General features: G+C 44.5%; 1 protein-coding gene across 10 annotated transcripts in view; it reads right to left on the bottom strand.

Moving 5' to 3' along the window:
- Positions 1 to 13,337, bottom strand: part of APBB2 (amyloid beta precursor protein binding family B member 2) — a 201,518-nt gene that overhangs the window by 10,797 nt on the left and 177,384 nt on the right. The window contains exon 1 of one of the 10 annotated variants that reach the window (XM_052780190.1): positions 11,348 to 11,548. The exons of the other annotated variants lie outside the window; for them this stretch is intronic. The gene's annotated coding sequence lies outside the window, so the exon portion shown is untranslated. Of the gene's footprint in view, positions 1 to 11,347; positions 11,549 to 13,337 lie in introns of those variants that run through there. 10 annotated transcript variants of the gene reach the window in all.

The raw sequence follows: 13,337 nt of genomic DNA, 5'->3' as shown, positions 1-13,337 counted from the left end.
AGTAATTACAGATCTGGTTGCATAAGGGAGATGTGAACCTGCTGAGCTTTGCTCACACTAATTGGCCTAAATTTCTGACCTTATTTTTAAAAAAGTTAAATAAAGTTGCCCTAAAAAAGAGATTTTTGCACTGCACGGGCTAGTCACCGCAGCATAGTATAGCTTTCTAGCACAGGTGATGGAAGTACCAGGATTACATTTATTTGTTCTCAGGCTGTTTAAGAGTTGGAGCTCTTCTGAAAAAGTCGGAAAGAAGCCTGGCTTTGCCTGGTTGTCATCCTTGCTATACCAGACTCTCTGCTCCCTGGTCTTGCACCTCTGCTTTTTCATGTCCTCTGAGCAACCACAGCCCAGTCCTACTTTGTGACCCTCCTGCTATCTCCAGATTTCTTTTGGACTTTGCATCCCTAGCAGAGATATGCTGAGTAGCTAACTAGAATTGGACCAGACAAGCAAAGCTGGAGCTCCCAAAAGCTTCTTATACCTGAAGTCTCTTTTTGGTGCCTTTCCTCTTTACATGTAAATAATTACCAGTAAGATTCTAACTGGTGAAGAGATAGGAGGGATATTCCTAAACCACGTTTTATATATAGGAATACTTCAGTTCATACTAAAGTCTGTAAATATCCCAAGCAGGGTTTAATGTAGCATGGATTGCCAATTTCTTTATTCATTGTAGATGCCCAGTGAATTGAAGAATTTTGTACTGAAGTTATCCAGGGAGAACCAGAGACTGTGGCAGATAGATAACTGGACTTCCAGCTCTATACGAGATATGAACATTGTCCTGCAGTTAAGTACCTTACCTTTACCTAATTCAGCAGCACTTAATTTTGTCATTAATGAGCCTTTGCAATGAAAGGGGCAGTTGCCCACATTGTGGGCTGCTCAGCAACAGGCACAGGTTGTTCCTCTGTTTAACCACTTTGCAAGCTGAAGCCTGATGAATAATACTTAAAAAAAACCCCACAAAACTATCAGGACTTGAGATTTGGAAACAATTCCACATGACAGAACTGTGCAGAAACACAGTGAAGCTGGAGGCACCTCTCCATCTCACTGCATCCCAACATACGATGGCACGCATTAGGGCACAGCAGAGACAGGAGGCAACCGGGCAGCACGTGGAACACATTGCCATCTGAAACCTTCCTGCATGGGGAACGCAGCCCATGGGCTGCATCGGATGTCACCGGCTGCAGCACTGCCCTGCCAGCACGTGCGATGCAGGCACCCTGAGGAGGGACAGTGTTTCACCCAATTGCTCGAGACTTGCAGGAAAAATCATGAAGCAATAATCCAGGAAGGTGCTGTCTATTACAGAAGATGCCCTGAGGTTTCCTATCTCCAGCCTGACCCCCAAGCACCTTGGCCACAATCTACAAGAGCCTTTTGGCATGTTGTTCCCTTTTGCTGCACTGCAAGTTCAAGGAGATGCTGAGTTCCAGCTGGAATCTTGCTCCTGGAAAAAAGCTGATACTTTTTGGCTCATCTGTACATGTGCCAAGCCTCGCTTTAGAATGGTTTCCTCCTAGCTTAATGCCTCAAAAGCAAACTGAAGACTCCTAGCTGGACTCTAGTAATAAGACTAAGAGAAGGGGGTATGGCTCAGCTATGGCCTATGAAAATTAGCAGCTATGGGGAAAAACATTAAACCACATAAAAAACCTTTGAGATTTTTGCCTTTTGAAGTAAGCTTTCAACATTACTGATGCTCCTGAAAGATCTGCAAAGCAGGTATTTGGAAATGCTCAGTCTCACAGAAGTCCCACATACAATAATATCCTGAGCTCTGAAGAGACCCTGCCTGGTTCAAGAGCTGCAAGTGAGGAACTTCCAGACATCCTAAGCATTTGGGATTTTTGTTTTCTACGTGTTTGGCTTTAGCTGCCATCTTTTAAATTCCTTAAGTTTCAGACCTCACATTTCTGAGCCCAAATACCTTCCCTTACAAATATTTTAACCGCAACGTGAAAACACTGTTCACTTAACAGACACGGATCTGCTATCTTAACTTCATTAAGATTCCCCCTCCTTTACATGCAGGAAAAACTTGCGGGCAGTGACCATCACTGCAGGGTTGCAAAGACACTTAAACAAGCAGACTGCTGCGCGCACCTTACTATTAGATCAAGGTCTATTCTTTCGGAGTGCAGACATAACAGCTGAAACCTGTGTTCGCATTAACTTAAAATAACATTGAAAGCCATCTATGTGACCATTACATGGCTATTTATTACCATTTACAAGCATTTACCTCAAATCAATACTATTCCTTCGAGGACTTGTAAACAAGTGATTTATGCATTCCTTTATAAGATGATCCTAGGAAGAGCATCCTGCGTTGTTTTGCCAAGTTGCTTGCACTGCACAGAAGCCTGATTGAATAAACAGAAATCTGCACAGCCCCAGGAGCACTGTACAATACCAGGATTTCCAATAAGGCCACCACCTTCAAGGAGTTACACAAACACAGAAGATAACTCACCCCTTCTGTCAGCCATACAGCTGTTACAACCTTCTTTTATCGTTAATAAAAACTAAGATGGAGCAAAGCCACCAAAGCAAGTCATTGGGGCTTGGTGGACAAGACATGTTGCCAGCAAAACCCATTTGTAACAGCCCAAGAAATTGTGGTCCATCCTTTGATCAGTAGCTCTGGCAATGCCCTGGCACACTATGACTGCCCTAATAAACTACTGTGCTTTGCTGTAGGAGACCATATCAGGCAGGGCATCTCCACTGCGCTGCCAAGTCCCTGATGCATGGACAGCCCCTGAGGCCACATTAAGTCTCATGCTGCAGAGTTTATCTAAGACCCAAGTTCAACTGCAAGGATTTTCAGCCTTAAGGGAATCTGTAAGATAATACTATATGTGTTTAGTCAGCATATTATCTCCTAGTGGAGGTAGGACTCAAAGGACTGTGTCGTGGTTTAACCCCAGCCAGCAACTAAACACCACGCAGCCGCTCACTCCCTCCCCCCCCCCCCCCCCAGTGGGATGGGGGAGAAAATCGGGAAAAGAAGCAAAACCCGTGGGTTGAGATAAGAACGGTTTAATAGAACAGAAAAGAAGAAACTAATAATGATAATGATAACACTAATAAAAAGACAACAGTAATAAAGAAAGGATTGGAATGTACAAATGATGCGCAGTGCAATTGCTCACCACCCGCCGACTGACACCCAGCCAGTCCCCAAGTGGCGATTCCCCGCCCCCACTTCCCAGTTCCTAAACTAGATGGGACGTCCCATGGTATGGAATACCCCGTTGGCCAGTTTGGGTCAGCTGCCCTGGCTCTGTCCTGTGCCAACTTCTTGTGCCCCTCCAGCTTTTCTCGCTGGCTGGGCATGAGAAGCTGAAAAATCCTTGACTTTAGTCTAAACACTACTGAGCAACAACTGAAAACATCAGTGTGTTATCAACATTCTTCTCATACTGAACTCAAAACATAGCACGGTACCAGCTACTAGGAAGACAGTTAACTCTATCCCAGCTGAAACCAGGACAGACTGCAGAGATAAAAATGAGCCAAACAATTAAAACTGTGTTAAACTAAGGACTGAATTCTGTCAGGATCAAAGATTTTGGTCATAAAGGAACACAACTCATAATTATGCCCTGTAAGTGGGGAACACCTTAGATGAGAGTATTTTCAACAGCATTTTAAAGGCAGAGAGGTGGACTGGGGGCAGCCTGATGAGCTCATTCCTATCACAAGCATAAATTTACTTTTCTGATCAAAGGAGATCAACATGGAGGGCAGCACTGACATTAACAAGCTTGTGTGCTTTTTGATGAGAACATTTCTCTGTTCCTGGAAGGCTAATGACAGCCAAATGAATGAGGCATCACCCTGAGCCTGGCTCAGTAAACTCTCTGAATGGTAAGACCTGTGGTAAGGGCAGGGAGAAGGGGTCTGATGAGTGTTACGGACGCAGTATCTGTAGTGGGACACTCCAGGTGACAAGGGGGGCTCACCCACCACTTTAGTCCTGCCACAGGAGTGCCTGCAACCCTGTTATCCCTGCAAGAAGAGGGTGACAACAGTCCTGGTGAGACAGGCCTGCTCTGCACTTGCCCACTAAGATACTGTCCACTAAGATGTTATTTTTTGGTCAAAATGCAATGTGTTGACTTTCTGATGGAGCTGGTAGCAACCCTACATGTAGGCCACTAACACTCTCCTCCATGGACTGCTGCAGGCCTTTTTTTTTAATGGTTTGGGTTGGAAGTGACCTTTAAAGGTCATCTAGTCCAACCCCCCTGCAATAAGCAGGGACATCTTCAACTGGATCAGGTTGCTCAGAGCCCCAGCCAACCTGACCTTGAATGTTTCCAGGGATGGGGCATCTACCACCTCTCTGGGCAACCTGTTCCAGTGCTTAACCACCCTCATCGTAAAAAATTTCTTCCTTTTACCTAGCCTGAATCTACCCTCCTTTAGTTTAAAACCATTACCCTTTGTCCTATCACAACAGGCTCTACTAAAAAGTCTGTCCCCATCTTCCTTATAAGCCCCCTTTAAGTACTGAAAGGCTGCAATAAGGTCTCCCTGGAGCCTTCTCTTCTCCAGACTAAAGAACCACAGTTCTCTCAGCCTTTCTTCATAGGAGAGGTGTTCCCTCCCTCTGATCATTTTTGTGGCCCTCCTCTGGACCTGCTCCAACAGGTCCATGTCTTTCCCTGTGCTGAGGACCCCAGAGCTGGACACAGTACTCCAGGTGGGGTCTCACCAGAGCAGAGGAAAGGGGCAGAATCACCTCCCTCGACCTACTGGCCACACTTCTCTTGATGCAGCCCAGGATACGGTTGGCTTTCTGGGCTGCAAGCACACATTGCCGGCTCACGTCCAGCTTTTTATCCACCAGTACCCTACTTCTCTGCAGGGCTGCTCTCAATCTCTTCATCCCCCAGCTGGTACTGATACTGGGTGTTCTTCTTGAAGAAACATTGACGCCTCTACTGTTGGCAGCAAGTCTCCTGTGTGTGGCCTGGAAAGCCCCCGAGGCTGCGAGAAATGTCTTGTCTTTGTCCTGTCAAATTCTACTCACGCTGAGTCACCTTGAAGAGGTGCCAGAAATGCCACTTCCCACCTGCGGGGGTGTTGGTGGGCGCCGGGATGGTGCTGTCGGGGGCACCCGGCCCTTGCCTCAGCTCAGTAAGTGCTGCCTCAGTACTGGAGTGGTGCACATAACGCTTCCGTCAAGCCTCTCTGGCACTTGGTCCTGCAGCTTCTGTAAATATTTCTGCTTGTAATGGTATACGTTCATAAACAAGGCGGTATAGCACAATTACAGGAGAAACTGAAACCCCAGCTAGTACATCAGTTTCAACTACTGAAAGCTAATAAAACCCTTGCAGTGGTGTTTCAGACTCAAACACCAGTGTTTCACTTTAAGTACCTGAACAGCTTGAAGAAAGTAAATTGGCTAATTACATGCGCCGATTGTGAATATGCATAAACCTTTAGATGATCAGGGCCTGCATCTGTAAATCTGCTGAGACAGAGGAGGAAATCCAAGTTCTTCAAAACCTGTGGTACTGCACCAAGCGCAACCCTGCCAGCACCACCTGTTTTCAAATCATCAATCAAAATTAGCACACAAACCGCCCTTCTCCTTTCTGACAGCGCGCAAACAATACTACTGTTTTCATTAATTCATGAAGTCACCTAGATGCCCATGCACTCGCGCAAGCAGTCCTACACAGCAGCCCAGTAGCCAGGACCTGGAGATGGTGGTACAGGCTGGTGGCAGTTGGCTCCTCCAACACCAGCGGAAGCCTTGCAACCTTGCTTTGGGCATTTCTAGGCATTGGGAAAGCCAAGCTCCATGCTCCCTCTTGGAGAAGAAAAGTATGGCTTTAGGGATTCCAGAGTATCTGCTCCCTGCAGCATCAATTACAAAGTAAAACTTGGGAAAAGTTTTGTGTTTCCCTACATAGGACCAGAAGGCAACAGCTTCTTTTTTGTCCAAAGCCTTGAATACCAAATAAGCCAGAAAACTGCTGTCTGGTTCTTCTTTCACTTCAGATCCCTTCTGGGTCGCTTCATCTGTAAACCTTCATTCGACTGCAGCTCACTTGAAGCTTATTAACATTTAAGTGAGATTTATGTGCAACAGGCCCCTTTGATAATGAAGAAGTGCTGAGAAACGTGTTTGCAATAGAAATTTATGGAAAAGGACAAATGCCTTCTCTTACCATTCCCCTGTCTTTACACCTTGCTGGGAAAACAAGGGGAAAAAGAAAATCAAAAGCCTTTACAAAGCCCATAGCTGGATACAGAGATAGCATAGGGTTAATAGATCACATCTCATCCAGCTGGAGTCTTCCCTGTCTCAATAGCGTGTGGGTGCACATGAAATCTGTGGGATTTGAACCACAGCTCTTGGTAATATTCCCTTCCATGTCAGTGGGGAGAGCAGCAAGACGTTTAGTGGCAGAATAATGTATTTCGTTGCAGAAAAAAGCTGTATATTCTTAAAACTTTATAACACAAGCACACTACTTCTGTTGATACAGGATTATAGAGAAGGGGTACTGCATAGTAGGTTGTTTGCTTGTTTTATTTTTTTAAATCATTTGCACATGTACTACATGATCCACTAGTATCTTTGCAGTTATAGGAACTAGATGTAAATCAGTACTCTGGCAAAAAGCTAGAAAACCAGAAAAACAGGTAAGAAAATTATTTTGCTGCACAAGTGGGTAAGACTGGTTCTGCTGAACAGTTAAAAATTCAGTAGAAATGTCTTTATTTTGAAAGAGTACAGGACTAGAGAAAGACTATTTAAAAAGCAATCTGGAGAATCGCAAAGTCAATGTAAGGTGCTAAGTAGAAAGGAATTTCATTTTGGTTTGCTCTTTTACCCTCTTTAATTGGCAAATGTCTGCAGTAATTGACTAAACCTTAGATAGCCATACCTATTTAACACCTGGCTAGGCATTACTTAGCTGCTCAACCTTGGATGAATATAATCACATTAAATGCAATTTATGCTAATGCTGTCCTGTTTGAGTAGCAGTCATAGCCATTTGCCACTATTAGGCTAAAGTCCTAGGAGGCATCCCAATTAAATACAGCCTGAAAGAGCAGCATATCCTCCATTACCTTCTCACTATAAACTTATTTCTTCAAAGGAGTGCAGAATGGCATTAATCCTTTTTTTTTGGTTAAAAAACCCCAACACCCTAGCCCTGAAGTCTGAAATATTTTTTTTTTACTCTTATCAATCAAAATTAAATTGCTATTTAAAACTACTATATAAAAATAATACACATGCAGCAAAATGTAAATTGCTTTACAGATTTATGTATTACAAATTGTAACAAGAATTCCTGAACCAGAAAATTATATCCTCTGGGCTCGGCTTAAAAATGATTGAAATTCATCCAGAAGAGCCTACAGAAGATGACTGTCGGTTTCTATGTACTGATGTACAGACTTCTGTGACTCCTGCAACGTCACAGAGCACACACTGCCGGGCTGTGGGGAAACCATCTCCTGAGTCTATTACCTTCCGGCTTCACTTTGCTTTCCTGCAAACAGCTGACCATGATTTATGCAAGCAGGGAGAAAAAAGGGGAGAGCAGCCACCAGTACAGCTGAGCAGGGTCAGAAGGCACCTGGCGGGAGGCTGCTATTCACCAGTGAGACATGAACATGTGTAAATGAGCAGAGAAGAACAAGGCAAGTGAGAGGAGACGCATGAGGAGAAAAGCGGACAAACGTAACACCAACAAGACCATGCTCTGATGGGGTTTTTCCATGACACACAAATATTCTAGTATCATGAACGGCAGAGAAGATGAGGTGCAAGAAATCCTGCAGTAATATGTATAACAGAAATTACAGATCTTCTGGATTAACATTTTACATCTTTTAAAAAGACACTCTTTCACATAGGAGGAAGGGGACTGATTTAGAGCTGAAATGAATTCTAGGACTCTGTTCAGTTCACTTGTCTTTATTAGGCTCATATCAAGGAGTTTGCAAAGTTAAGGAGAAACACCCAAAAGTATGAAACCAGAACTAGATGAAACAAACAGGATTCACACAAGCTGCAAAATCCGTTTGTGGAAGATTTACTGAGGACCTTTCAACTTCCATTTCACCTACCAGATACCAAACAGACACTGAATAAAACCACTGCTTCCCTTCCACACCCTCCGAAGGAAACCCACAGCTCCTTCTCCAGGTGACTATACCAACCACTTCGGAATCAAATCCTGCAGGAGGAAGAAAAATAACTACTCCCACAAGTCTTCTCCTTCCCATTTCTCCCAGACAGTCATGGTGCATTTAAGCACGTGTACTCCTCTCTCCTCAGTGATTAGAGTTGGAAGAGATGTGGGAGAGAACGAATTTTCCCTATGCTTCCGACATTTGCTGGCAATCCTGAAAACATACGAAAGCCTTGCAATTTTTCTTCACTCCAAGCACTCCGTCCCCCAGAGCTCCTGCACCTCTTTGGCTGCTCCCCAGCTACAACCCAGAATGGCAGACTTGGCCACCACTACATTACCCTGGTCATTAATTTTTGATGCAAGTAGTTAAGATGGCCTCCCAAGCGGAGACTTTTGGGAGACTTTTCATATTTCAGTTCTCACACAACTTGAAAATGGGTTTCCTTGCAGCAAAACATCAGTTCTGCATTTACTGAATTTCTCCTCGAATAGTCTGGCATTGACACAGCGTATCTTGTTTTTCTAATTCATGCATGAAGTTTGTAGGGCAAATTATCCCCTGCTGAAAGGCTGTTTGCTTCATTCCTTGATAACGTCACTTGCTAACTCTCAAGGAGGAGCTATGGCTACTTTGTGTGATACTCAAAGGCTTTAATCTGGCAGCCCTAAAACACACAGCCTGCTGGTTTTTCTTTGATGTCTTATCATCACCACAGTTCTGCGTGCTTCCAAAATTTGTTAAAACCCTCACAGAGCTGATATGTCCGATACCCAGCTCAGCCCTTCAGAGCCCAGCGCTTCCAAGCCTGAAAGCATTTGCACGACTTTCACTCCAATTTCCTTCCTGCGGCCTGATCCTCACAAAGCTGCAGAAGCCACTCCCCCAGACACGCTTTCCATGTCTCAATGCTGCCCACCGCCTCCTCTTGTGGGGAGGGGACAGGACTCCAGTCTGCCTTGCCACCGCTGCCTCCCTAAGCCAGAAACATGACTCTGAGATGTTACAAACCATTTCCCCTTCTCCTACCAAGGGCTATATTCCACCCCTCCAAAGGGCCACAGATTTACACGGATGGAGTCATGTCAAAGCGCAACTCAGTATCTAAGCTCTCCAGATCCATGAGCTGTGTTAACATAGTGACAGCAGTACAGATTGTACTGCTAAGATTTAAGGTCTATGCTGGTCCTCCTTCCCAACCCCACCTCACGTTCATAAGGCTGAAGTACTACTGTCAGGGCAAGGAGGACAGTCTATCACTTATGCCGTGGTCACTACCAAGACTGCCCTAGAGACTCTGTGCTCTCGTAGCACTGGCAGGGCACCGGGGAGAGGGTCCCAGGGACACAGGCCACCTCCGCCGGAGCATGCAGGACCCCGCACCACGTGCCAGCAGCACGAGGGGGTCATAGCTACCAGTGTGCCACATTCAGCTGGTGCTTGGGGGCAGATAGGGCTTACTGCTGCTCACCAACTGCTAGCCAGATGCAGCAAGTCAAAAAGTCAAGCAGCAGGTTAGACCTCAGCTTGTTTTGTAAATGAACTTAAAGGAAGACAGAAATTCAGGAGCAGATCCTATGAAAATCACTGACCACTGACTTTACTGCCACAAATTTTTCATGGTGATTTTTTTGTTTGTTTGTTTAATTGCTTCACAGCATTTATGAGATATGCACAAGCAAGGGGCTGCTTTCCTATCCTGCGCAGCACAGCTTTCAACGCAAAGGGACACAAATGAGGTAGGCTATCAAGGCCATTGCAGTTGCTGCTTCTCCTTTGTAGCATTGCAAAGTGGTGGTTTAACTCCTCAGGATGGCTAGTCTAGCATTTTTGATGAATGCTGAACTTCCTTTAAGTAAATGAATGTGTGGTTATGCCTGTGAACCTCTGAACAGCCTCTTTGCAGCAGATCCTGTAAATTTGGTTTTGACAAATAAGTATTTAGCTATTTTTGACAATGCTTCTATCTTTCAGATCTAATTGGAAGATGTGGGCCTTTGTTTATAAGGAATATTTAAAGATTTAATAAAGAAATACATCAAGTTGAGATGCTCAAAGCACTACTACAGATTTAACTGAAGAAGACAGCAGACTACACTAGAACAGTTAATCTCTCCAGTGTGATTTATTTTATAAGCAATGCTTACTAGTTCTCCTTTGTTCTTTATTATTCAGACAGAGAACACAGCAATCGTGCACAGACACTACCCACGAATCTGCTTGCAGCACACTTTTGCCAGTGTTAGTCTGGGAAGATCATCGCTTCCCACATGCATGAAATCTACATTAGATTGCAAAGCCATAATCAAGAAAGTTCAAACATTTCCCTAGGCCAACACTGCCTAAAGAATTGATTAAAAACCAGTCAAGCCTGGAAACCGTTCTCATTATATTCCACAAAGCAAGCATGAGGAACAGTCCGCATCTCTAAACCACATTCCTTCTGCCCAGTCCTACTTTCAAGTCCTTGCAATTTAGAAGAGCAAACAAACCCCAAATCTCATCTAAGGGATGCAGTTCTGTCAGTAAGAGCCTTTGGAGTGGCTGCAGCCCTTGTGCTGCAAGGCACCTGACTACAATGCCTTACTGTCTGCGCTCCCATGAAACGGGAAGCATTGTAGAGAATCCCAAACGATCCCTTTGTACATCCAAACAAATCAAACATACTGGGGACAACTTTTCTTCTAACTCAAAAGACAAGCGACCAACCCAGCTGGATCCAAAACAAATACCAAAAATAGGAAATAAACATTGACATTTCCACCTCTCGCTAAACCTAGCTCTTAAATCCCCTACTCTTAGTATCACAGGTTTTTAATTTTTTAAATAAAAGGTGGGATTTTAATACAACTTTCTTGCATTTCAAATTGCAGAGAACAACATAATCTAGATTTTAAACTCAAACACCAGAAGCAAACATCAAAACCCACCGCATCACATGATTTTAAACTGTTCTAGTACTACAGGGTTTGGGACCTGGAAAAAAACAAACCAACAGGCAATATCAACTTGACAATACTGTTAAAAGCTGACAGAGAGATACGAATTTAATCACTGAAGATTAGCTTCTGTTCATTGATACAAGCAAACTGATACGACATTGTTTGGTGCATGCTGGAAGGATAAACACGAAAATGGAAAAATGAAAATCATTTACCTCTCTCTGAATCCACGGAAGCATGAAGAAACAGAAAGAGCAAGTTAGAAAGCACTCACGCAGACAGAGCTCCAGCATATGATGAGACAGGGTAGTTGAAAGAACTGCTGTACGTTTAATGTTCGCTGTTTGTTTGTAGCACAGTGTATATAAGCATACTGCCACTATTTCCTTTCGACGCTTATTTTAATTGAATCCTGTTGCTCTGAAGTTTGTATTTTTGGAAACATGCAATGAAGCCAACAGGCATCAGCTGAATTTAGAGAGGCAGCGCAGACATATCAACACTGGGAGGTAATCAAGCTTAAAATACCACACACAAGTCCGGGAAGTAGTATGCAGAAAGCATAAATAGACATACAAAGTACATGAACCTTCCTTCTTCCAAAATAACGCTATTTAAAGCAGACACTGACAAAACAAACAGGAATAATTCTTCAGGCTGTGAAAACCTTACGTTGTTTAAACTGAAAGAGTAGAAAGATCATAATGAGTTTTTTTAATGCCTTTTCCAAAAGCTCAGGCCCCAAGGTCACTTGGGTTCCTCTGAAAGTTGCACACTGAAGAAGTGACAGCCTAGGTAACAACCTCGCATGAGCACTGAGCTGAAGCCAGGACATATAAAATCACTACATGCCTTCATTTCTGAAGCACTATTCATCAACCACTAACTCTTGGTACAACTTAACCAACACCCCTTTCCCGAAGGTGGGCAGGAGAGGCACAAGCTTCCCTAGCTGGGGACTGCCCTGCCCCCCCTTCCCGCAGAGCTGCTCTGCCTGCCCTGCTCCCTGCCTGAGCCCCCGGGAGGGCTCGCCGCAGGACCCCAGCACCCACCACAGCTGGCTGCTTTCTAGGTCACGCCAGCCACCATGAAACACCAGCAGTGCGAGCGCGCAGGTATGCGCGCGCTTCTGGAGCTGTCATGTGAAGAAAGCACGTGGTTTCCCGTGACGTTACCACAAAGGGTTAGCTGCACTGGGGAACGAGGTGGGTTGCCGCCTGCTTCTGCCCACCCCTCCTTAAAAACAGGAGGCCACTTTATGCAATGTATAGTGTCTCTACAGGGATAATAATCATTCTCCAGAAGAGAGCTGCTTAGTCCTACTCTCCCACCCCTGCCTTCTGCATGTATCTCACAACTCCCCTCTTTTAAGAAGGGCTCATCTCCAGTGAGCATCCGAGCAAGGTTCGTGCACTGTGCAGAAAAATGTGGGACCCTACATCATCCTAGTTTGTAACTGACTCTGAGAAAAAAGTAGTAGAGTGAAAAAATCATCCCATCTCAAGTAATAAAGGCAGGATTAAAGACAGCACACTGAAGGGAAGGGATGCAATTCCCATTAAACATCTCACTTCAGCAAGCTTGCAAAGCTTACAGGGATTGATCTGTTGCTTTGAAATGGCTTAGCAAGTTGATCTGGAATAAACATAGGCTTCCTGAGCCAGGTTTTAACTACATGTGCATATGGTTAACTATTGCATCCATCCAACACAGGAGTGCAACTCACACATGGATGCATACGTACATAGCTAGAGGTTTAATTTCTTTCTTATGTCAAGACGATATGTCTCCTGGTGCAACTTGTACCCGCTGCCTCTTGTAATTTCCATGTGGCTCCTCATGAAGAACAATAATTCACTGCAACAACCTCTCCAGGGACAGGGTGCTAGAAGATCTCATTTAGTCTCCCTTTCCCATGAAAGGTTCATCAGATCGTCTTCTGATGTTCCTTCCTAACCTGGGCTGTTTTATGATTCTATGAAAGCAGCCAAGTTGGAAAGAAGACCCATATTTACAAATGCAATGGACTTTCCCAGAAATGAAAGTGTGAGACAGCCTCATCATAAAGAAGAAGAAACAGGGCTCTCTGCTCCACTTCCTTCCATGCAGTGAGCTGCGAGTTTCCCCTTTTCAATATCCAGTTGGTGACCTGCGTGGATCTCCCCAGCCAAAACCCCACTCATTCCTTCGCTTCAGCTACATGGG

Source organism: Harpia harpyja, chromosome 2 (assembly GCF_026419915.1).
Source record: "Harpia harpyja isolate bHarHar1 chromosome 2, bHarHar1 primary haplotype, whole genome shotgun sequence".
Classification (NCBI taxonomy): domain Eukaryota; kingdom Metazoa; phylum Chordata; class Aves; order Accipitriformes; family Accipitridae; genus Harpia; species Harpia harpyja.
Note: the sequence above shows the minus strand (reverse complement) of the source record. Positions and strands in the feature narration are given on the sequence as shown.